Genomic DNA, 24,260 nt, shown 5'->3' on the forward strand with positions numbered 1-24,260 from the left:
GCAGCCACCATGAGAAGGGGCTGTGCAGTCAGAAAGGTTTAACAAGGCAAATTAACCGAGAAAGGCACCAGCTTACGCACGAGTAACTCATACCTATTACATTAAGTGATATGCCAAGCTTTTCATAAGCTTCTGGGAAGATATTCAGGATGGTTTGGAGGTCATCATCTGAGTGTGCGCACACTATGTTGTCATCAGCATACTGAAGCTCTCTGATGGAAGTTACAGTAACCTTACTCTTTGCTGTCAGCCTGCTCAGATTGAAGAGCTTTCCTTCTGTTCGATATACGATTTCTACTCTGGTGGGGAGACTCTCCTTTGTTCCACAGAGGCTGGGGGGCCACCCACCAGGGATTATTTGGCTGTGATTCCTGCATTGCACAGGGTCCCTTCCCTCTCCACAATTCAATGACCGTCACCAGGAGACCTTCTTCTGCCAGCCCCCGACCCCAACAAGCCCCCGCTTGTTATCCACCAAGTGATCTCCTGAGATGGATGGGTACCTGCATGTCTGGGAGCAATCGATCGGGCAGAGGGAGGAGGAAGGTAGCTGCTTCGGGAGGTCTGCAGCTCCAGTCAGGGCAGATTAAGTGAAAATGGATCTTTTCATTAGCTGACTGACACCCTGGCAGCTGGCCTGGCCAGAAATTGATTTTCCTTTCCACAGGGGAGAAGCAGGAGAGCAAGGCAGGTCACCCGTGGTCAAGGGGCTGCCTGGGGACCAACAGAGGCAACAGGGGGGCAGGGGGGGCAGGCAGCTCTCCCTCCAAGGCTCGGGGGCCAAGTCAAATGGCCTGGCGTGAGAGTCACCCCTGCTGCCACTCGCTGTCATTTAAGAACCGCGACAGCAGTGCAAGGCTCCCCTCTGAAGGAAGTTGCAGCGTTTGAGAATTGAGGCGAAAGGCGAGGAAGAGGCGACATGATGGACGTTTATAACAGGAGAAAGTCGATGGAGAAATGTTTTCCCCCTCTCTCTCCCATAACGCTAGAACTTGTGGATATATGAAGGTTGGAAGATTCAGGACAGATAAATAATAGCAATGATGGGGTGATGATGATGGGCAGCTTACAATTAATAATAATATTAATAATAATAATAATAATAATAATAATAATAATAATAGTTATTGAATTTGTATATCCAAAGTTCAAAGGGCATGCGTAATAAAACAAAAGCCAAACCTGGGATAGCTCAGTCAGTAGAGCGTAAGATTTCATCTTGGGATCATGAGTTCGAGTCTCATGTTGGGCAAAACATTTCTGCTTTACATGGGCTTTGAGAGCAGAGATCTTCTCTTACTTTCCTAAGAACTATGGCAGGTTGAAACAAAGGACCACACCAGTGTGGTGTAGTGGTTGAGAGCAGTAGTCTTGTAATCTGGTGAACCGGGTTCGCGTCTCCGCTCCTCCACCTGCAGCTGCTGGGTGACCTTGGGCCAGTCACACTTCTCTGAAGTCTCTCAGCCCCACTCACCCCACAGAGTGTTTGTTGTGGGGGAGGAAGGGAAAGGAGATTGTTAGCCGCTTTGAGACTCCTGAAGGGGAGTGATAAAGTGGGATATCAAATCCAGACTCTTCTTCTTCTTCAGAAGGTGGCGGACCCTCCTTCGCTGGAGGTTTTTAAGCAGAAGTTGGCTGTCTGTCATAGATTTCTCAGCTGTGATTCCTGAATTGCAGTGCTTTGAGCTGGATGACCCTCAGGGATCCCTTTACAATCATAGGAATTAAAACCAGCCCATAAAGCAGCCCCCTGATGGTGGTTTCTCCAGGAAGCCCCCATTCATTGCACTAAATAAAGAACAGCTGGCAATATATGAGGATTAAGGCAAGCTCAAAAATGTTTTAAATGCTCTTTTATGATTTCCTCCTTGCTTTCCACCCCATGGCACCACCTCACCCACCGCAAAGGCGCCTGGGAAACACACAAACGCACACACACAGAGCCTCTAGAGCCCATTAAAGTCTATCATCTCCTCTCCTCACAGCCCGGGAAGATTTGTCTGCGCTTTCAGAAATAGTCTCCTGAGGTGGGTATTTATTGGGACTCAAACAAGCAAACTGTAGATATTTCTTGGGGCTTTTACAGCACTAATTAATGGTGCCATTAAGCAGTAGAATTATAACCACTTGTAGAGAGAGAGAGAGAGAGAGAGAGAGAGAGAGAGAGAGAGAGAGAGAGAGAGAGAGAGATTCACCCCTTGATATACACCCCCACCTGCCCTGTACTGGTGGGGAAAGGATGTTCAAGGATGGAGGGAGAAATTCTCCAGCTTATCCAGATGATCAAGGGTCTGGAGTTTGGTCTGTTGAGCCTGGAGAAGAGGGGACTGAAAAGGAGATATTGCCACCATCTTCCAATATCTCCAGGGCTGTCCCATGGAAGGTGGAGCCAGCTTCTTTTCTCCTGCTCTGGAGGGTAGGACTCGAACCCATTGCAGGGAGTTCACCAAGTGACCCATTGCAGGGAGTTGACCAGGTGACCCTTCAAAATCGACAATTCTAAGATTGCATGACGATTCAATGGATTCCAGTTGCAAGGAAGGAGGTTCTTTTTTTTGTAGTTATTCAATAATTTTTTTATTAAGTTTTCACAATAAAAAAGCATACAAAGACAAAGAAAATACAAAATCACACACACACAAAAAATACAATACAAAATACAAACATTAAACACATCAAAAGAAGAAGAAAAAAGAGATAAAAACACATATATTAACAAAAAACAAAAATTCCCTCTTTCTTAATTTCTCATCTTCAATTAACTTATTTTCCCAACTTCCTCACGTCTCCCATTCTTGTATCCCCTTTTAGAAATTAATTCAGCAAATTCATATCCTATTAATTTATCTGTTGTTAATCCAATCTTACATTTTCCAGTTGCAAGGAAGGAGCTTCTGACTAAACATCAGGAGGAGCTTTCTGACGGGAAGAGCAGTTCAGCAGCGGAGCTCCCTGTTTAGACTCCCTTGGGAAGCCATGGACTCTCCTTCCTTGGAGGTTTTTGAGCAGAGGCCTCTGTCATGGACGCTTGAGCTGAGAGCCCTGCGTGGTGTAAGCCAGGCATTTGGCAGGCACTACTCTGGCCGACACGCAGAGTGTCTCTCCAGAGGCTTCCCTCTGTGGAAGCTCAGCGTGGCTCCCTTGGGCGCCAGACCCCCACTGCTCCCCTCTCCCACAGCCCTGATGCAGACCAACCACTTGGCTGCAGAGGGGCTGCCCCTTTGTGGGGCAGGGGGCAGGAGATCCATTCCAAAGAGAGAGGCCTCTGGCTCAGAAGGCAGGCAGGGAGCAAGCGTGTGAGAGAGAGACCTCCAGTTTCCCTATGACTTCTCTGAGTAATAAAAGCAAGAGAATTAGCCGCTAAGCCGATTGAGAAAGTACTCATTATATCCCACAGAGAAAAGAATAGGGAATTGCCATAATTTTGTTTTAAAAGCATGAATAATTTCTCTGGAAATTAGAAATGGGCATAGAAGTCGTTTTGCACATAGGGATATCAGAGGCTTTCAGGGAGAGCAATTGAGCACCTTCCTCTCCAGCCCACCCCCCCAGGGAAGGAGGGGAGGAAGGAAGGAGGGAAGGAAGGAAGGAAGGAAGGAAGGAAGGAAGGAGGGAAGGAAGGGAGGAAGGAGGGAGGAAGGAGGGAAGGAAGGAAGGAAGGAAGGAAGGAAGGAGGGAAGGAGGGAGGGAGGGAGGGAGGGAGGGAGGAAGGAGGGAGGAAGGAGGGAGGGAGGGAAGGAAGGAAGGAGGGAGGGAGGGAGGGAGGGAGGGAGGGAGGATGGAAGGGTCGTGTCATGAGCCTGCCAGAGTCTGGGGGCCTTCCTTCCAAGTCATTGTCAGCTAAGATCAAAGACACAAGGAGAAAGTGATGTCACAACACAGTTGTCATAATGCAATGATGTCAGCTGTGCCATTGGACTTAGACGGGATATGAAAACACTGGCAGCACTGGGATAAATTCAGCAGCGTAGGCAGGTTTGATGGATGCAATGTTGGAATTCTGAATGGTTTGGATTATGTAAAATATGCAGGGATGTATGGCGTGCAAACTGAACCATGGAATGAGAGGAAGGGAAGTCATTGATTTAAGATCGTTTAAATGAATAATGTAAATTAGAAAATTAATAAAAATTATTATAAAAAAGGATTATATGGTTCCTGCAACAGCAGCAGTTCTGCTGATCAAAGTGGTCATGTGGATATATATGGAGTATGCACCCAAGTTTTTAAGGGCTTCATATGCTAATAGTAGCACCTTGAACTCAGCCTGGTAGCAAATGTGGGATGGTGATATGTAAGTAGCAGCTGAGTACAACATTCCTTGTTTTCCTAGAGTGGATGTGTAAGGAGATGTTTAGACCAGCCAGTTGAAAGCTTCCTGTTTCCTCCTGGCTGGGACATACTAGAGGCGGCCGTGACCTTACCTGTCCAGGTAACAAAAGGACAAGGCACACAGCACACTCTCTCTTTGACTTCCTCCCTCATTGGAGCAGCTTTTTAGCTAGAGATGCTCTGTTGGCTTCCAGCCAACAAAGTACATTGGGATTAACTCCATATGGGATAGATCCACATGTATATCCTTTGTAACTAAGTCTGCCTTCAGGGATCCAACTGTGAACTGATGATGTGAGTAAACTTCTTTTATATACTTTACACAAGACTGCCGTGTGTTTATTCTTTTAAGAGGGATATAAGGGAACCTGCCAGGGACGTAATAGTGAGAGGCTTACACAAGCCTGCAACCAGCTATCTGCTGTGCGTTTAAAAGGGGAATGTAAAACTCTGCTAAATTAAGGAACTTGCTAGCGCAAGTAAGGAAGGATATTAATAAACAATCTATCCTCTCCTGCCTCCCTGAACATTCCCACAGCAAATGGGCAGCCAGTGCAGAGCTCTGAGCACTGAGGTGTTTTTCCCCTCAAGGCCTCACTCTTGTCAGCAATCGTGCTGCAGCATTCTGCGCCAACTGCGGCCTCCAGATCAAGTGCAAGGGAAGCCCCACTAAGAGTGCATTGCAGGAATCCAGCACTGAAGTCCCCAGCGCATGAACCGCTGTGGCAAGGCTTGCCTGCTCCAGGAAAGCCTGCAGCTGCTGAACTAGTTACAGCTGGCCAAAGGCACTTCCAGCCACTGCAGTAAAGAACCGCTCTTGTTCTGGGTTCCTGCATTGCACGGGGTTCAGCCAGATGACCTTTGGGGGCCCCTTCCAAGTCTGTGATTCTGTGATTTCTCAAGATTTCAGAAGGGCTTGAATGCTCAGCGCTGCCCAAGCAAGCACTACTGGCAGCTCCACACTGGGCTTCGGCCAGGCACCATAGAACGCCCCTGCTGCCAGTCAGTGTAAGCGATACTGATCTGGATGGAGCCAATGGTCTGACTCTGTATAAATCAGCATCTTATGTCCCTATGCAATCAAGGATCGCAGGAGGACAAGGGGATAGGGTACTTCAGCATCCCTCCTCCGAAATACTGTGATTGGATGGCCCCGACAAACCTTCTGGTTGGACGCTCTCCCCGCCAGTCACAAAAGCATTTCTTCTTGGGGAGAAATGTTCCAGCTTTTGCAGACCTGCTGCCTGCCCAGCTCTCTTTTCCTTTCCAAACACCTGCGTCCCTTTGAAGGCCCTCAGTTCAGCTCAGGGGCTCAGGAGAGACCCCACTTCAGCCCCGACAAGCCCCCAGACCCGTCTGAAGTGGTTCTGGGTTTGCGCAGATCTGCTGTGCGTCCCTTGCAGGAGCTGCAGGATTCGGGCCACGGGGAGGAAAAACCTCCAAGCGCTTGTAAGTCAGGTCAGGGTTGAATTGATGTGTTGGGAGCTGTGATCTTGAACAGCATCAGCTGTAATTGATTGGCGAGAGTGGAATAAAAGCGCCGAAAGATGGTTGGAGAGGATAATGGGGAAGTCGCCAGTCTCAATCTCAAAAGAGAAAAAGTGAAACTCAGGCGGCCTTTGGGAGGGGGGGAGCTGCGCCGGAAAGTCATTTATCTCTGGCGGAGAGATAAATGCAGGAGCAGCGCAGAATCCCAGAACTGTAGAGCTGGAGGGGCCTCCAGGGGTCATCTAGTCCAACCCTCTGCAATGCAGACATCTTAGCTCAAGAATCCCTGGCAGGCAGCATCCAACCTGCCTAAAGACCTCCAATGACTCATAGAATTGTGGGGTTGGGAGGGAGCCCAGGGGGGGTTGGACTAAATGATCCTTGGGTCCCCTTCCTCCCTTACAATTCGTGGATTCTATAGGACAGGGGTCAGCAACCTTTTTCAGCTGGGGGCCGGTCCACTGTCCCTCAGACCTTGTGGGGGGCCGGACTACATTTTTTGGGGGGGAATGAACAAATTCTTATGCCTCACAAATAACCCAGAGGTGCATTTGAAATAAAAGGACACGGTCTACTCATGTAAAAACACGCTGATTCCTGGACCATCCATGGGCTGGATTTAGAAGGCGATTGGGCCAGATCCATCCCCCGGGTCTTAGTTTGCCTACCCATGCTATAGGACACCCTTCTAGCACCTTTTGTGACCAGAGAGAGGCAGCCACGGCTGTGAAGATAGGGCTGGCTCTAAGAGCAGGACTCCCAGCTTGCAAAAGGAATTGGGGGGGGTGAGCCGATCCCCCAAACTGCCCAAACCCATGTCAAGAGGGCGGCAGAGGGGCGTTTCTGTGTGCATGGCTCAGGCAGGTGAGGGTGGGTGCCTGCCATGGGTCCAGGCCCACAGGACACCCCTCTGGTTGCAAGAGAGAAATCCGGTGTGTGTGTGTGTGTGTGTGCATCCCAGGCACAAATTGGGGGTCAGCCAAGGGCCTCTGGACCTCACAGGCTCCCAGATCACACACACGTGTGTCTCCAGCGCAAGCGCCAGGTTGCACAGGTGGCGGCTGGGCTGCAAATGCGGTTCAGGGACACGCTGCCATTATCCGCAGCCCTTATCAAGACAAAGAGACACTCTCTTGGCAAAGAACTGCTGCTGCGGGGGGGGGGGACCCATTAGCGCCCCCAGAGCACGTGCCTGCGAGCCCAACACCAGGCAGCTGCTTCGCACACTCCTCTTGCCCACCAGAGGGGCATTGCTCTCAGCCTGGCAAAGGATGCTGAGGGAAGACGCCCCCCAGCCCCCCCCCCAGGAGCTCAGGCAGCAGCTGTGAAAGGCCTGTAGGGAAGTTGGTGAGCCTAAACAGAGCTGGCGGGATCAGGCCAAAGGCACAGCTTAGTCGAGCCTCCTGTCCTCACAAGGGCCAAACGCCCCTAAGAAGCCGGTGTTCTAGGTAGACTGCTTCTGGAGCTGGAAGTTCCATAAGGAGAGCCCAGGGCCCATCTCTTCCAGCCTCCTTTTTGTGGGAATGTTCAGGGATGCAGGAGAGGATATATTGCCTGATTATAGCCTTTCCAACTTGTGTTAACAAGTTCACAATTTAGCAGAGTAACATTCCCCTTTTTAAACTCACAGCAGATGCGTTTGCTCAGGCTCACTAAAGCCTCCATAATAACTGTTCTGGTATTTCCCTCTTATTCCCTCATAAAAGATAAGACACAACACAGTCTTCTATAAAAGTATAAAAAGAGTTTACTCACATTCTGTTCACAATCAGATCCCAGAAGGCAGACTTAGCTTAGAAAGGTAACATACACCTGGAAACTTTTTCATAAGGAGACAGTCCCTTTGTCCTCTCCTGGCTGGAGGTCAAGAGAGCATCTTTGGCTAAGCAGATGTTGCTTCTTCAATGCATGTAGTCAGAGAGAGAGAGATGGCTGCCCTGCCCTATGCTTTTGTCGTTACCTTCACAGGTGAGGCCACACCCACCTCTAGTCACATGCAGAGGAAGTCTGTCCCAGCCCAGAAGTTGACCTGCTGGCTGGACAAACATTCCTCCCCTTGTGTAAACATGTTCACTCTAGGAATGTTGTCCTTGGCTGCTCTTGTGTTTCACATCCCACAATCTTGTCCTGACTTTGGCCAAATGCACACAGGAACCCTGGAATGTGGATAGACTGCCTCTGGACCTGGAGGTTCCATAAGGACAGAAGAAGAGCCCAGCTTCTTCCATGGCCCAACTAGTCATAGAAGCAGAGAACTGTAGAGTTGGAAGGGACCCCCAAGGGGTATCCAGCCCAACCCCCTGCAATGCAGGAATCACGACTGCAGCGTTCCTGGCAGGTGGCCACCCAACCTCTGCTTCAAAGCCTCCAAGGAAGGAGAGGCCATCGTCCTGTTCCCACAGTAGCTCAAGTGCTGCCTGGGGGAATCCTTCAAGCAGGATTCGAATACAAGAGCAGCTGCCCCCTCCTGTGGTTTCCAGCAGCTGATATTCAGAAGCATCGCTGCCTCTGACTGCAGAGCCAGAGTCCAGCCATCGAGGCTGGTAGACATCAATAGTCTCATTTTCCTCATTCTCTTTTAAAGCCGTATAGGTTGGTGGCCAGCGACGCGGGTGGCGCTGTGGGTTAAACCACAGAGCCTAGGACTTCCTGATCAGAAGGTTGGCGGTTCGAATCCCCGTGACGGGGTGAGCTCCTGTTGCTCAGTCCCTGCTCCTGCCAACCTAGCAGTTCGAAAGCACGTCAAAGTGCAAGTAGATAAATAGGTAGCGCTCCAGCGGGAAGGTAAACAGTGTTTCCATGCGCTGCTCTGGATCGCCAGAAGCGGCTTAGTCATGCTGGCCACATAACCCGGAAGCTGTACACCGGCTCCCTTGGCCAGTAAAGTGAGATGAGCACCGCAACACCAGAGTCAGCCACAACTGGACATAATGGTCAGGGGTCCCTTTACCTTTAGTTTGGTGCCCATTGCTGCCTCCTGCAGTGGGGAGTTCCACCGATTTAACTCTGCTGGATGAAGATGTAGTGGTGGAGAAACCTTCTCTGGTACCCGGGGCAGGACGCCGAGGGGCAGGGCAAACCATCTGGTGGCACATGCGCAACATGCGTATGGACTGCGCATGCACCTATTGCACTGCGCATGCACCCAGAAGCAATAGGGTACAGGGATACAAGGTTAGACAATAAAAGAGGACTAAGATGACAGAGATTAGAAAGTAACAATTGGGAGTTGCTAGTTCAAATATGGACATTGGGATGCGGAGAGGGGGGGTATGGGGAAGTCCAAGAAAAGAGGTTTATGAAAATATCTTTGAAACTATTTTATATGTTTGTTATTGTTTGTGTTTGTTTGTTTTTCTTAAAAATGTTGTAAAACCAATAAAAATTTATTTTTTAAAAAAAAGGACTGCGCATGCACAGCATCCCGTAGAGACTGCGCATGTGTGGCATCCCGTACGGACACCCATATGGATGGCGCTCAAGAGGGGCAGCCTGTACGGTTGGCCAGGAGTCTTTCTGGGTGATCTTGGCCAGTCAGCATCTCTCAGCCTCACCTGCTTGGCCCCTGCCTGCCTCCTGGGGGAGAAGGGGCAAGAGATTATGTTGCTTGTTCCCGTTGCCCCACCCAGCATTGGAAATGACTTGATCAGGGGTGGGGTGGGGGCTTCAGAGGGGGCTTCAGTCCAAGCGACTAAGCAAGCCACGTGGCCCCTGGGCGGAAGGGCTTCTTGGGCTCCCCTTTTAGGGAGGGTGGGGGCCCTCCCCCTGCGCAAGCCACAGCTGGTGGCCAGGTCTCCTCTCCTCTGCCCGGATCATCTGGAGAAAGCGAGGGTTGGGGGAGGGACCTCCTCTGACCTCGAGATTGTAAATGTCAGGAGCGTTTTATGCTGGAGATAAAGAGCCCTCTTTGCGAGATTGTAACAAGATTATGCCCCATAAAAGCCCTGAGTGATATTGACAGCGTTATTGCAGGAAGAAGGTTGAGGGAGTCCAAGGCACGGAGGGAGCAGAGGAACGGAAGAGCAGGAGAGACCGGCTGCTGGATCAGGCCCAATGGGGCCCCACATGATCCAGCACCCAGTTCTCACGCTGGCCAAATACCCAATAAATCCTTTTTGTTGTTGTTTAGTCGTATCCGCCTCTTCGTGACCCCCTGGACCAGAGCATGCCAGGCACTCTTGTCTTCCACTGCCTCCCACAGTTTGGTCAAACTCATGCTGGTAGCTTCCAGAACACTATCCAACCATCTCGTCCTCTGTCGTCCCCTTCTCCTTGTGCCCTCCATCTTTCCCAACATCAGGGTCTTTTCCAGGGAGTCTTCTCTTCTCAGGAGGTGGCCAAAGTCTTGGAGCCTCCGCTTCAGGATCTGTCCTTCCAGTGAGCACTCAGGGCTGATTTCCTTCAGAATGGAGAGGTTGGATCTTCTTGCAGTCCATGGGACTCTCAAGAGTCTCCTCCAGCACCATAATTCCAAAGCATCAATTCTTTGGCGATCAGCCTTCTTGATGGTCCAGCTCTCACTTCCATACATCACGACTGGGAAAACCAGTAGACTGCCACAGGACCTGGAGGTTCCATAGGAAGATCGGAAGAGCCCGGCTGCTGGGTCAGGCCAAAGGGAGCTCCTCTGGTCCAGGGTCCTGTTCTTACAGTGGCCAGCCAGATGCCCCCCGAGGGAAGCCCACAAGCAAGCCCTGGGTGCAAGTATAGTCTCCAGTTGTAGTTCTCCATTATCTGGTATTCAGAGGTAGACTGTCCCTGGGCATGGAGGTTCTGCTGTCACAATAGGCCTCCATAAGAAGAGCCGGGCTGCTGAATCAAGAGCGCTCTCCCTCCCTCTTTCCTGCTGGGTGGGAAGGTGGTGAGGAGAACGAGGTCCCATTCAGGGCTCCTGAGCCCCACCTTACCACCCTGAGAATCAAAGAATGATAGAGCTGGAAGGGACCACGAGGGTCATCTAGTCCAACCCCCTGCATTGCAGCAATCTCAGCTAGATCATCCAGGACTGATGGCCGCTCTGTTTAAAAGCCTCAAAGGAAGGAGAGTCCACAATCTCCCTGGGGAGACCTTTCCGCTGTTGAACAGCCCTTCCCCTTCAAATGTTCTTCCTAATGTTTAAGCTGGAATCTCCTTTCTTGTAGCTTAAAAAAATAATAACTTTTAAATGTAAGTTCTGCGACTCTTCCCTGCTCAATTCAGTCCCTTTACATGGTTTTTTAATGCATTATGGGAGATAACCTGTTTGTTTTAAAGACATACCTTTTCACTGGGACTTTTCTGCACTGTTGCAGTGCATATTTGATGCATATATCTCCTCAGCTTGCAAAGCAGCTGGCCTGCAGCAATGTGGAAAGGCGACATGCAAATTAAGAGGGAAAGAAGGAGAAATGGAAAGTACAGCCCAAGGGTTACTAGGCAGAAATGGGTGTGTGTGTGTGCGCGCGCGCGTGCGTTGCTGCCACTTTTCGCCTGTGCAGCCAGTGACGAGGAGAGCAAGCTCACCTTGTCACCATGGCAACCGCATCCCAGGTCGCCCAAGTGCCAGGGATGACTTTGCACCTCCAGATTTCAAAGAGTGGGTGGGGGGAGGGGGAGAGAGAATCTCAAGCCCTCGACGAGATCCAGCAAGAGTCCCACTGGGCTGATGATCCCTGGCTTGGGCTAAATGATTTTGCAAGGCCTTTATGGGCGGAGAGGTGAACACGCAGCCAGGAGACAAGCAGTTTGCAAAGGCTGGGGGAAACGGGAGGGGGCCGAGAAGGAAGGATGTGCCAGGAATGCAGGCAGATTCCTCCACAAAAAGCCCCCCCACAACATGGAGGGGAGGGTTCATGACTCCCTAGCCCCCCAACATGACCTGCAGCTGTTTGCCCCCCCCCCCCCCATGGTCTTGGAAGAAAAGAGAAATGCGGGGAGGGAGGCTGTGGCATTTTTAGCCTGGCCACCAGAAGCTGCAGTGGCCACGCTGTGACTCTGCAGTGCAAAGCAGCAAAGGCGGAATAATAATAATTTTATCATTTGTACCGTGCCCATTTGACTGGGTCGCCCCAGCCGCTCTGGGTGGCTCCCGACAGATATAAAAACACAATAAAATGCCAAACATTAAATAATAATAATAATTATGGTTCTGAATGACAGTTGCTGGCAAGCCCCCTTTGGCCGGACCCAGCAGGCTTTGCTTGCGTTCTTCCGTTCTTGTGCCTGTCAGCCAGGGAAAGTGGCGGCTGTGAGGGACAGGGAGAACGGCCTTAGGCAGAGTCCCACCACAGGTCCATCTGGCTCAGGAGACCGGGTGTGGGTCCCCCCCGGTTTCAGACCGAAAAGGGTCAGGAGGATGGAGAAAAGAAAGTCCTTCTTCATAGCTCATGCAGTTAAACTGTGGAACTCCCTGCCACAGGCTCCAGTTGAGTGGCTTTAGAAGAGGATGAGTCAAATTCATGGAGAGCAACTAGCCAGGCTGGCTTTGCTCTGACTCCACATCTGGAGGTGGCAAGTCCAGCTGTTGAGAGTCGCTCTGGTGGCCAAATCCTGCTTGTGGGTTTCCCACAATGGGCACCATGTTGGCCACTGTGAGAAGAGAGCGCTAGACCAGAGGCAGCCATTGGCCTGACCCAGCAGGCTCCTCTGATGGAGCCTCCAGGTCCAGAGGCAGTCTACCTCCATCCCCGGCTTCTCAGGGGCATTTGGCCCCGGTGAGGACAGGAGGCTGGGCTGTCCCCACAGGCGCTCCTCCTCTTCCAGCTCCTGTCGCCATAATGGAGACAAATGAGGACATCCTTTGCCACGCTCCGGGCGTATAGCTGTGCGCGGCGGCACCCGAATCTGCTGAAGCGGCTTCTCTGCGGCGCCTGAAGCAAAAGGCGCCTCTAAATGTTGCGCTAATTTCCCATGCAGGCAGAGACCTAATTTACATTTTTATCAGGCTTTCAAATTACTGCTGTCTGCGCCTGAAACGCTTTCCGCTGCTGCTGCTGCTGCTGCCGCCGCCGCCACAGCTGTGAGGGGCTCTGGAAATTACAAGGCCAGCCTTGGAGGTGCATATCTGGGGGGAGTCAAGAAGACCCCTAGATGCCCACAGAGTTGCAGAATTGGAAGGGACCCTGAGCGCCAACCTGCTGCAATGCAAACAGATTGCTGGGAAAGTCAGGGTTGGAGAGCCTGTCTCTCTGCTGCCCCCAGCCCCCTCCCCACCTGGACTCCTGGACCCTGGGGGGCAGCCTGGCTTTGGCTCAGTCTGTGCTCACCCAGAAATCCCCTCTGACATCACTTCCTGCTCAGGGCAGCGGGAGGCACTCACCTCGGGGTTACCTGTCCAGGTGGGTGCTGACAGGTGCTGCAACCTTCAGAAGGCCAAGCTCATCACGCCAGACCGCAGGATTGGGCTACAGCTACTCTGTGGTGTGGGTTAAACCACAGAGCCTAGGGCTTGCGTATCAGAAGGTCAGCAGTTTGAATCCCCACGATGGAGTGAGCTCCGTTGCTCGGTCCCTGCTCCTGCCCACCTAGCAGTTCGAAAGCACGTCAAAGTGCAAGTAGATAAATAGGTACCACTCCAGCAGGAAGGTAAATGACATTTCCGTGCGCTGCTCTGGTTCACCAGAAGTGGCTTAGTCCTGCTGGCCACATGACCCGGAAGCTGTACGCCGGCTCCCTCGGCCAGTAAAGCGAGATGAGCGCCGTAATCCCAGAGTCAGCCACGACTGGACCTAACGGTCAGGGGTCCCTTTACCTTTACCTTACTCTGTGGTGAGAGGGAGGCACTTGGAACGGGCTTAGGGAAAGTCTCCTCTTCCTTGCTGCCATCTCCACGTGAAAGCCGGGTCTTGACTTTGGACAAAAATTATCATGAGCCAGAAGGTCAATTTTCACAAACAAGCCCTCAGATTTCTCCATTAACAAACCAAAACCATTCTTAAACCAAGGTGCACTTTCCCTATGAGGCCTCCTGCCTCCAGCGCCCTTCCAGTGTTCAGATTCCGTTCTTAGACTGAGGTAAAGTTATCAGACCGAGACACTATTTCCGGTTTTCGGAGTTTGTAAACCAAATCATTCTTAAACCAGACTGTTCTTTAACCAAGGCACTGTTGGGATACTGCCAGGGAGACAAAGTCCATCATGGCCCCAAGCCGTCTGCCGGACGATCCATCGATCTCCCGTAGGCACGCAGTATCAGCAATTAGTGACATGAGTTTCTAGAAAATATCTTGCCACATTCCAGAGCTCATGCACACTCTATCAGCAGATAATGCGCAGCAAAAGTCGCACTCAGGAGAGCATTATTTACAAGTTTTATTCAGCGTTGATCAGAACAAAGAAAGACATGACTGCCTGCGTCAGTGTCTCCAGCACAGAGAGAAAACGAAAGCAACAGAAAACATAAATATCCTGTGAACAGGAAATACACAGACTCTGTGACTCTCAACGCCTGCTCCCTTTTAAGGTGGAACGGAAATATCCTAACAGGCATTGGAAGACACAAGACTTACCCACTCTGGAAGAATGGCAGATGAAGGTGATAGACTATATGGCTTTGGCTGAGATGACTGGCAGAATCCGAGACTAGGGGAAAGAGACGGCGGAAGAAGATTGGAAGAAATTTAAAATTTATCTTAAGAAATATTGTAAAATTAATGAGTGCTAAAATGTTGTGGTTATAGAAAGTAAGTGGATTACAGCTGTAAAGTTTAAGTAGAGGAAAAGAAAAGGAAACAACTAGATGAAATTAAGGGGGAGGATTTGCTGAAATAAATTTTGAAATTGGAATGCAGAAAGGGGAGGTATGAGGAGGTCGGTGAAATAAGTTTTAAGAAAAAAAGGATTTGAAATTATACATGTTTGTTTTTGTGTTTGTATGTTTGTATTGTGTATTGTGTGTGTTTATATAAATTGTGAAAATCTAATAAAAATTTTATTTTTTTAAAAAGGAAATATCCTAACAGGCACCATTATATTTCCCTCTTAAAATAAGAACAACACAACACTGTCTTTTTGAAAATAAGAACAAAGATTTACTCACATTCAGTTCACGGTGGTAATCTGAAGGCGGGCTTCATCTTGTGGTTACAGTTTCATTGGTAGAGAAAAGGAAGTCTGAGCTAAATCTCAGACTTGCTGTTTGTGGGCTCCAAGGGATGAGTCATGCGCTGGATGAGAGCCAGGAGCAGCAGAGATCCAGAAGAGAAACTGCGAAAGAGAGAGGGGAAGATGGTGGCAAGCCATCTTCCTTGGTCAGCCGGGGTCACTCCCATCTACCTGGTCACACTCAGAGGAAGGTGGCTCCCAACAGGTAGGGCAGGAAGTCCACATCCCCCTTCGTGTCCATTCTAGGAAAACAGGGAATGTGGTACTTGACTGCTCTAGCAACACATTCCGCAGGATCAGATTCCAACTAAACATCAGGAAGAACTTTCTGGTGGGAGAGTCGTGGGACAGTGGGATGGACTCCCTCGGAAGGTGGTTGATGTTTCTTCCTTGGGAGAGGTCGGGTGGCCTGGACAAGACAACCCCTGAGGTCCCCTTCCAAGGCTAAGTTCTGTGATTCTATGTTTCCAGCCCTTTCTGGCAAGCTGGGTTCACACGAGGCCTCCCGGCTCCCCCACTTTGCTTTCCCAGCTGGATATTCCGCTACTCGAAAGAAGTGGGAGAAAAAACAAAGAGGTGGGCCGATGCCAAGAAAAATCCGCTGCTTCGTTCCAGTCTTCTGGCCTCCCAGTTGGCAGCCTTGGCTCCCTCCGCATTTTCATTCCTTTGTTGGTTCTGAATTAATAACGCCATTTGCGCTTAAGGAGGCTCTCAGCAGGATCAGGCCAGCCATTCTCCTTGTCAGCTGAATCGCCCCCCCCCCCGAAAACAACAAAAGTGGGACCCTGCTGGGAATGATGGGGGGGCACAGTTGGCAAGGGGCTGGCAGGAAGGAGCTCTCAGACCAAGCCCCATTCCCTCAAGGGGCATCGCCTTGGCCTGGCTCCTGGCTCCTGGCATGCTAGGTGTGTCTGCTGGGGGGGTGGGCTTTGCAGGCTCATCGCCCCCCCCCCGGTCCTCATGGGACTGGCCACCCTCTGGCTGGGAGACGCTGCCCGCTTTGGCTTGCCCAACAGAACGGTGCCGTGCCAGCCAGACCCCGCCAACAAGGGAGGATAGGGCGCCTGTTCTCGCACGCTTGGCATTCCAGGTACACTCGCTGTGTTTGGCATAAACACTAATTATTTCGTTTGCTTGAGAATGATTGCATAATTACAGAGCAGGAGGTTGGGGGGAGGGAAAAGGAGCAAAGATGGCGGGAGCCAAGAGGGAGCCTCTGAGATAGAGCCTCTTCTCCTCCAGCTGCCTTTGGAGCCCCTCACAGGTGGGAAGGGGAGGAGGAGGAGGGGGCTTCTCTGGGGCCCATTAGCTCAAAGGGAGCCGGTGGTCCTGAACCCCACGGGTGTGCTTGGTTTCAGGCTGCTCGTCTTCGTGAGACGCCTCACCCATCACTGTATTGCAGATCTCCTTTGCACAAGCCGCAGTGTGCTTTACAATAATAATAATAATAATAATAATAATAATAATAATAATAATAATAATAATAATAATAATAATAATATATTATTATTATTATTATTATTTGTACCCCGCCCATCTGGTTGGGTTTCCCCAGCCACTCTGGGCAGCTTCCAACAAAGATTAAAAATACATTAAAATGACACACATTAAAAACTTCCCTGAACAGGGTTGCCTTCAGGTGTCTTCTAAATGTCAGGTAGTTCTTTATCTCCTTGACATCTGATGGGAGGGCATTCCACAGGGCGGGCACCATCACCAAGAAGGCCCCCTGCCTGGTTCCCTGTAGCTTTGCTTCTCGCAGGGAGGGAACCACCAGAAGGCCCTCAGCGCTGGACCTCAGTGTCCAGGCAGAACAATGCGGGTGGAGACGCTCCTTCAGGTATACAGGACCGAGGCCATTTAGGGCTTTCAAGGTCAGCACCAACACTTTGAATTGTGCTCGGAAACGTACTGGGAGCCAATGCAGGTCTTTCAAGACCAGTGTTATGTGGTCTCGGCGGCCGTTCCCAGTCCCCAGTCTAGCTGCCGCATTCTGGATTAATTGCAGTTTCCGGGTCACCTTCAAAGGGAGCCCCACGTAGAGTGCATTGCAGTAGTCCAAGCAGGGGATAACCAGAGCATGCACCACTCTGGCCAGACAGTCCATGGGCAGGGAGGGTCTCATCCTGCATACCAGATGGAGCTGATAAACAGCTGCCCTGGATACAAAAAGCAAATAGATGAAAACCCACCAAAAACGGCACCATCCTTTAAAAACCAACTCTACAATCCTATAATTCTAGGAAAGGCAGACTCTCAATGTGCAGGGGACTTCCTGGCCTGTTGCTAAGCACACCTGCCGGCCACAGGTGCATTGCCTCACCTGGCAGGCAAGCTCTTGCCCTGTGCTGTTTCCTGCTCCTCCTCTTCTCCCCTCCAGCCCTTCTCAGAACAAGGAGGCAGAATTCCCAGAGCCCTCCTGCCCGGAAGCTGAGCCAGCAGAGCCCCCAAGCGCCAGCAGCCAAGCGCTGGGCAGGCCAGCTGGGCAAAGGCACCTCCCGGGAACTGCTGAGGTGTGGCCATGAGGATGATGGAGGAGAGCTGGAGGAAAGGGGCAGGTGCCACCTGGAGGAGTGTCGGTTATGGGAGGGGGAGCTTCTGCAACAGCCTCTTTCTGCCAGCTGCCTCGCCAGGCCCCAGGCGGCTGGCTCTGGGAACGAGTCCGCTGGTTGCCCTTCCAAGTGCCGGAAAGACAGTTCCGGGCTGCCAAATTGCAAACAGAGGGAACTGAAAATGGCACGGCCAGAAATTCAACTGGCAGGGGTGGCCGCCAACCTAGATGACTTTGAAAGAGGCCAAGAGAAATTCATCATCTTGTCCAAGCCTCTTTCAAAGTCATCTAGGTTGGTGGCCAATCTTGCCAGTTGAATTCCAGGATGAAGGTCTTCCAGGCTTGCGTGTTGAAGAAGCTGCTTTATGGAAGCGAGTCATGGGGAACTTGTACCTGCCAGGAGCGAGGCCTCAAGGCCTTCCACATACGCTCGTCAGGAAGGTGTTGGGCATCACGTGGCAGGACAGAGTCTCAAACAAAGATGTGCTCTCCCAAGGTCACATGCCCAGAGTCAGGTGGCAGAGGAACCAACGGATGAGACAAGGGAAAGTCCTTACCATCTGCTTTTAATCAATATTCACAGAGAGAGGTTTGGAATACGGCCTCTCGGAATAATGGTGTTGTCCCAAGTGAATCTCCACCCTGCTCCCTCTCTCCCTTCATGTGTCATCACTACGGGTGCTGAGATGTGTCCTCTGCCTCTGAGCTTTCTGCTCTCCTACTTTCAAAGCCCACCGGTTCTGGGAGATGGAGGGTCTGGAACGCTTCCTAGAGACACTGTGTCCATCAGCTGTCGCCCCTCTGGTGCTGCTTCTTCCTCCCCTCCCATTATTGCCCAGTTTTTCTCTTATCTGCCTCTGAGCTGTGACCTCTCTCAAACCCCAGTTGTAATTCGGAACTGTCTCCTTCTTCTCTGGAAGGGTCAGGCTGGGGAAGCAGTCTCCACCATTCCTCCTCTGCCCCAGTCCCTGATATCCAGCCTGTTCACACTCCTGTCCACGCTCTCTTGGTCACGTCCACAGAATGGAAGATGGCAGGAGCCCCTAGGACAGGCCCCATGGGGCTTCAGGTGTCAAGACCATTGGCAGGCCAACTCTGTGTCACAAAAATGTCTGCCAACGTGTTGTTAAGGCTGGCGACATCAACCCCACTGTGTGGGATTCCCTTGCAGATGTATCCATGTCATGTATCCACAGCAGTGGCCAGAGGAGGAATGACCGCTGGGAGGAGCACAAAGAGAAGAAACACCCTGCTGCATCTGCAGTAACAACTGGACTCCTTCATCTGCCCCGGCTGCAGCAAAACATGTCTCTCCCATATCGGTCTCTGCAGCCACAGCTGGTGCTGTAACTCTCCAGAGGTTTGGCTTCACCCCCAAAGGCCCACCCCTTCATCGTCTCTTGAGATAGACAGATGCCAACCAACCAAGACCTACATTGGCCCCCAGGATGTTTCCAAGCACAAGTCAAAGCGTTGGTGCTGACCTTGAAAGCCCTAAACGGCCTCAAAGGCCCAGTAGACCTGAAGGAGAGTCTCCACCCTCATCGTCCAACTCGGACACCGAGGTCCAGCTCCGAGGGCCTTCTGGCGGTTCCCTCATTGCGAGAAGCAAAGTTACAGGGGACCAGGCAGAGGGCCTTCTCTGTGGTGGCTCCTGCCCTGTGGAACGCCCTCCCAGCAGATGTCAAAGAGAACAACAACTACCTGACTTTTAGAAGACATCTGAAGGCAGCCCTGTTTAGGGAAGCTTTTAATGTTTGATGTATTTATCATGTTTTTAATATTCTGTTGGGAGCTGCCCACAGGATCAGGCCATCAATGGCTCCTCGCCAGGATGCCTCTGCTCTGTCTCCCCCATCAGAGGGAGGAATGGTGCGGAACCCCAGTTGCTGGAGACCCCAGGAGGGGAGGGGAGGGGAGCCCTGCACTTGTATCCTCTTGTAGGGGTCTCCTGATGGGCCTCTAGCTGGCCACTGGGAGAAGAGGCACTGGCCGGATCCAGCCGAGATCTTCTTATGTTCAGTGCCCCATCGTGTGTCAAGCCCTTTGTGAGGTGGTGGAGCTGGAGAAACCGGCGGTGGACTTTCTTCATCTTCTTTTTTAAAAAGAAAAGCCAAATTTTTATGTTACTTCTTTTTAAAATATGGTTTAGAAGATGAGGTGAATTTTGGATGTAATGGAGAGGTAAAAGATCTGGATTATTATAAACGATGCAGGAGGAAATGATTAACAATAGGGGAGGAAGGAAGCCTAGGAGATTCCGTGGAATCTTGTCTTTATGTTGCATGTTGGATATGTGATTGTAAAACTGTAATTTGAAAAACCAAATAAATAAATTTAAAAAGGAAGAAGATGAAAAAAGCTGTACCAGTTAATAAATCCACAGAGAATTAGGATTACACCCAAACAGTTTCACAAGATTACATTAATCAGGAAAGCTTTGGAGTGAGGGGGGCTCACACAGTCCCCCCCCCCTTGGCAAGTTATTGTGTCTTCCTCCCACTCTTTCCATGTGCACAAATCAATAGACGCATATTGATCCGTATTGGAGGGGTATATCCACCTACTGTCCCCTGGACTCTGCAGGGAAAGCTCATCAATGGTATCCAAGTGAAAAGGAAAAAAGAGAGACTTGGGCAGTTTGTGAGCTCCTGCGCTGCAGAGGAAGGGGGCTGGCAGGGAGGGGGGCTGGACCTGTCGACATCTGGGGCAACCTTGCCAAGGTGACGTTGCCACAGCCCTCTAACTGTGGCCAGGATTTCCCAAGAGCAGCTCCAGGGACGCAATTCAAAGGGGCTCCAGGCCACCTCTGGGCCAAGAGGACCCCCTGGACACAGACTTACCTGGCTGGCTTCTTCCCATTGGCTGCTCTGTTGCTAGGCTGCAGAAGTCCTCCTCCATCCTCCTTGAGAGAGGAAGCTGTTGCTGGCCAGGAGCTGCGTCTGGCAGGGCCTGAGAAGGCTTCCCTCTTGAATGAAGGCATCTGAAGGCTGGTTTGGTTTGTTACGGAAAAATTCTGGATGCAGCTTTACTCCACTGCCCAGCTCATCAGGGTCCCTCCTGGTCAGCAAAAGAAGGAGTCTCCAGCCAGGTTAAAGAAGCAAAACAGTGGTCAGTAGACCTGATCTTTATTTGTTGCAACAAGGTAAAGGTACCCCTGACCATTAGGTCCAGTCATGGCCGACTCTGGGGTTGCGGCACTCGTCTCGCTTTATTGGCCGAGGGAGCCGGAGTACACCTTCCAGGTCATGTGGCCAGCATGACTAAGCCGCTTCTGGAGAACCAGAGCAGCGCACGGAAATGCTGTTTACCTTCCCACCAGAGTGGTACCTATTTATCTACTTGCACTTTGACATGCTTTCGAACTGCTAGGTGGGCAGGAGCAGGGACCGAGCAACGGGAGCTCACCCCGTCGCGGGGATTCAAACCGCCGGCCTTCTGATCGGCAAGCCCTAGGCTCTGTGGTTTAACCCACAGCGCCACCTGCATCCCTTGCAACAAGGTACAAACAGACAAATAGTAGGAACCCCGAGCATGGGGTTGTGTAAACGTTTAAGACCTCCCCCCCCTTCTCATAATCCATTTCCAGATACGTCATTGATTCTGAAGATGGGCTTTGTGAACGCCTGGCTTTGGCAAAGTCCATCAAGGGATACCTGTCTGGTCCATTGTTACCTTTTCCCCGCTCCCTGGGGAGGGGCGAGGTGCACCCTATGCCTCAGGGATTGCAGAGTCAGGGGGAGCCCTGGATTCTCCTCTTCCAGAGGAGTCATTAGCTGTTGGAACCAAGGAGTTCCTACAGTTTTCTATCCAGTGGTACCTCAGGTTAAGTACTTAATTTGTTCCGGAGGTCCGTTCTTAACCTGAAACTGTTCTTAACCTCAGGTAACACTTTTGCTAATGGGGCCTCCCGCTGCCGCTACGCGATTTCTGTTCTCATCCTGAAGCAAAGTTCTTAACCCGAGGTACTATTTCTGGGTTAGCGGAGTCTGTAACCTGAAGCGTCTGTAACCTGAAGCATTTATAACCCAAGGTACCACTGTATTGGATAATCAGAGGAAACAGTATGATTCATGGTATCTGCTTATTGATACAATTTTATGGGCTGCTTTTCAGAGCCTCTTTGCTGTTGTGCAACGGTCATTGTCCTGGCCTTAGTTCAAGGCTGTGGTGGGGACTTGGAGTTTTTTTGGGGGGGTCGTTTAACTGTCCTCCCCATTCCTGGTTTTAACAGGTTGCTGCCACCTGATGCAAACCCCTTGGAAGTGGGGGGGGGGAGAGGTCAAGAACATGAGAGGGTAAGTAGATCCTGCTGGATCTGGCCCGTATTCTCACTGAGCAGATGCCCAGAAGGGAAGCCCAGAAGGAGGACCAAAGAGCCAATACTATTGGCCACTGTGAAAAAAGGATGGGTCTCCTTTGTACTGATCGAGGATCCAGACCCTTCTTCTGTCCCGATGGAACCTCCAGGCTAAGAGGCAGTTTATCTCAACCCCCAGGTTCCTTGGGGTTTCTGGCCTCTTGGCTAGGTGAGCCATTGGCCGGATCCAGCAGGCTCTGCCTCTTATGTCCTCCTGGCATGATGCTCCAGTTGTGACAGAGGTAGCAGGGAAGACCCCGAGATGCTGCGGAAGAAGCAATGAGCAGCCGTGAGGTTTCTTCCTGCCCTGACTGCATGTTTTGTCACTGGCAGCTCTTTCCTAACAAATCGCTGCGAAGGTTTTGCAACGAGGCTGCTGAGTAAATCAATGTAAGAGCAATTTCTCTTCTCCCACCCCCCCCCCCCAATCTCTCAACCAAATCAGGTTACAATGACGGCAGGTTGCCGGAAAACTGAAATTTCCAAAATAGACTCCCACATAAATCTTGATCAGGCAGCATGTGATGAAAACAAAAATCAAACTTCAGGCTCCACTCGATAAACTTGGTTCCTGGCCAGATGCGGGAGGATTTGACAAAGTGGCAGAGAACGATATCAGTGGCTCTGCTCTGCTTCTGAAGACCAGCTGCTGGGGGGCCCCAAGTGGGGGGGAAGTGTGCTCAGGGCCCTGGGGGCACCTGTCTGGCTCCTCTGACAAGAGGGTGCTGGATGAGGTGGGTCCCCGTTGGCCTCATCCAGCAGCCAGGCTCTTCTTATGGAGGCCCATTGTGAGAGCAGAACCTCCAGGCCCAGGAACAGTCTACCTCTGAATACCAGATAATGAGCCACTGCAATGGGAGAATACACTTGCACCCGGGGTCTGCTTGTGGGCCAGTGGGAGAACAGGACACTGGAACAGGTGGGCTATTGGCCTGATCCAGCAGCCAGGCTTTTCTTATGTTCTTATGGAGCCTCCAGGTCCAGAGGCAGTCTATCTGGATTCCTGGGTTCTTTGGGGCATTTGGCCACTGGGAGGGCAGGAGGCTGGGCAAGAGGGGGCCCCTTTGGCAGCTGACCCAGAAGATGCTCGCTTGATGTTACATGGTGTTCTCCTCTGAGGAAGGGGCCACGACGGTGTTTCCTGGGATGCCCCCCTTGTCTTCTGCCTGCTTTGAATCCTCCTTGGCAAGGCAGGACATCTCAGGGGGTTTGAAATGGGACCTACCTGACAAATTAATTAATCCTTTGGGACCTGCTCCTGAAAATAACTTTGCCCTGATTTCCCCTTCTACAAAGGGAAAGGCAAGACGCGGAACAAGCCCAGGTGTCATCTTTCATTTCGAATTCAGCACAGGTATATTGGATGTGGAGGCAGCGGGCACCTGCATCGGAATGGAGCTGATCTCTTAATTCGGTCCTGTCTCTGGAAGAGGCTCCCTGACGAGAATGCCAAGCTCTCGGCCCAGCGAAACACGCAGAGCGGGCAGACCCTGGAAAGAAGCTGTGTGGTTGGAAGAGGCTGCTGGATCCGGCCAGAGGGGACCCACCTAGTCCAGCATCCCGGTCACACAGTGGCTCATTAGATGCCCAGATGGGAAACCAGCAAACAGGAGTCAAGAACGGGAGAAACTCCCCCCCCCCCGGTAGTTTTCAGCAGCTGGGATTCAGAACCGCTGCTGTTTCAAATTGAAGAGGCAGAGCACAGCTATTCTGGCAGCAGCCATCCATAGCCCTCTCTGCCTCCTCCTCCTCCTCCTCCTCCATGAATTTGCCTCTTTCGAAGCCGTCCAGGCTAGCAGCCATCCCTGCCTCATGTGGCAATGAGTTCCACAGTTTGACTCTCCCCTGACCCTTCCTACATTCAGCTTCATCGGAGGTCCCCACTGAGCTCCAGGTTATGAGAGAGGGAGAAAATACTTTCTCTGTCCCCTTTCTCCAGGTCGGGTATAATTTTATAACCCCCCGTCGTGCTGCTTCTCACTCGCCTTTTGCTCCAGACTGAAAACACTGCGGCCGTTCTTCTGCCCCCTTGGATCAAGGGGGTGGAGTCCTTTTCTGAACCCTTTCCAACTCTATATTATCCTTTTTGGGCGGAGGCAGCCAGAACTGGACAAAGTTACTCCAAATGTGGTTGCACCATAGATTTATATAAGGGACTTGTGATTCTGGGCTGCTTTGTATTCAATTTCCTTCCTAAGGACGCCTGGCATCAAATTTGCCACTTTGGAGGTAACACTCTGTTGTGCTGAGGGACACCTCGCCCCCGGCATGCCACAGTGTGCCAAGGAGCCTTGCGCCCACGCGCCATGAACGTAGGGCCTCTTGGCTAGCAAACAGAGTTTTCCCCCTGGCCGTTTGTCCTCTCACAGATTTGTTTACTAGACACAACACTTGGCTGGAGGAGGACAGGGGATGAAGATGTAATCAAGTATCGGGGGGAACATTTTA

The sequence above is a fragment of the Podarcis bocagei genome (assembly GCF_964188305.1).
Source record: "Podarcis bocagei genome assembly, chromosome: 7".
Taxonomy (NCBI): domain Eukaryota; kingdom Metazoa; phylum Chordata; class Lepidosauria; order Squamata; family Lacertidae; genus Podarcis; species Podarcis bocagei.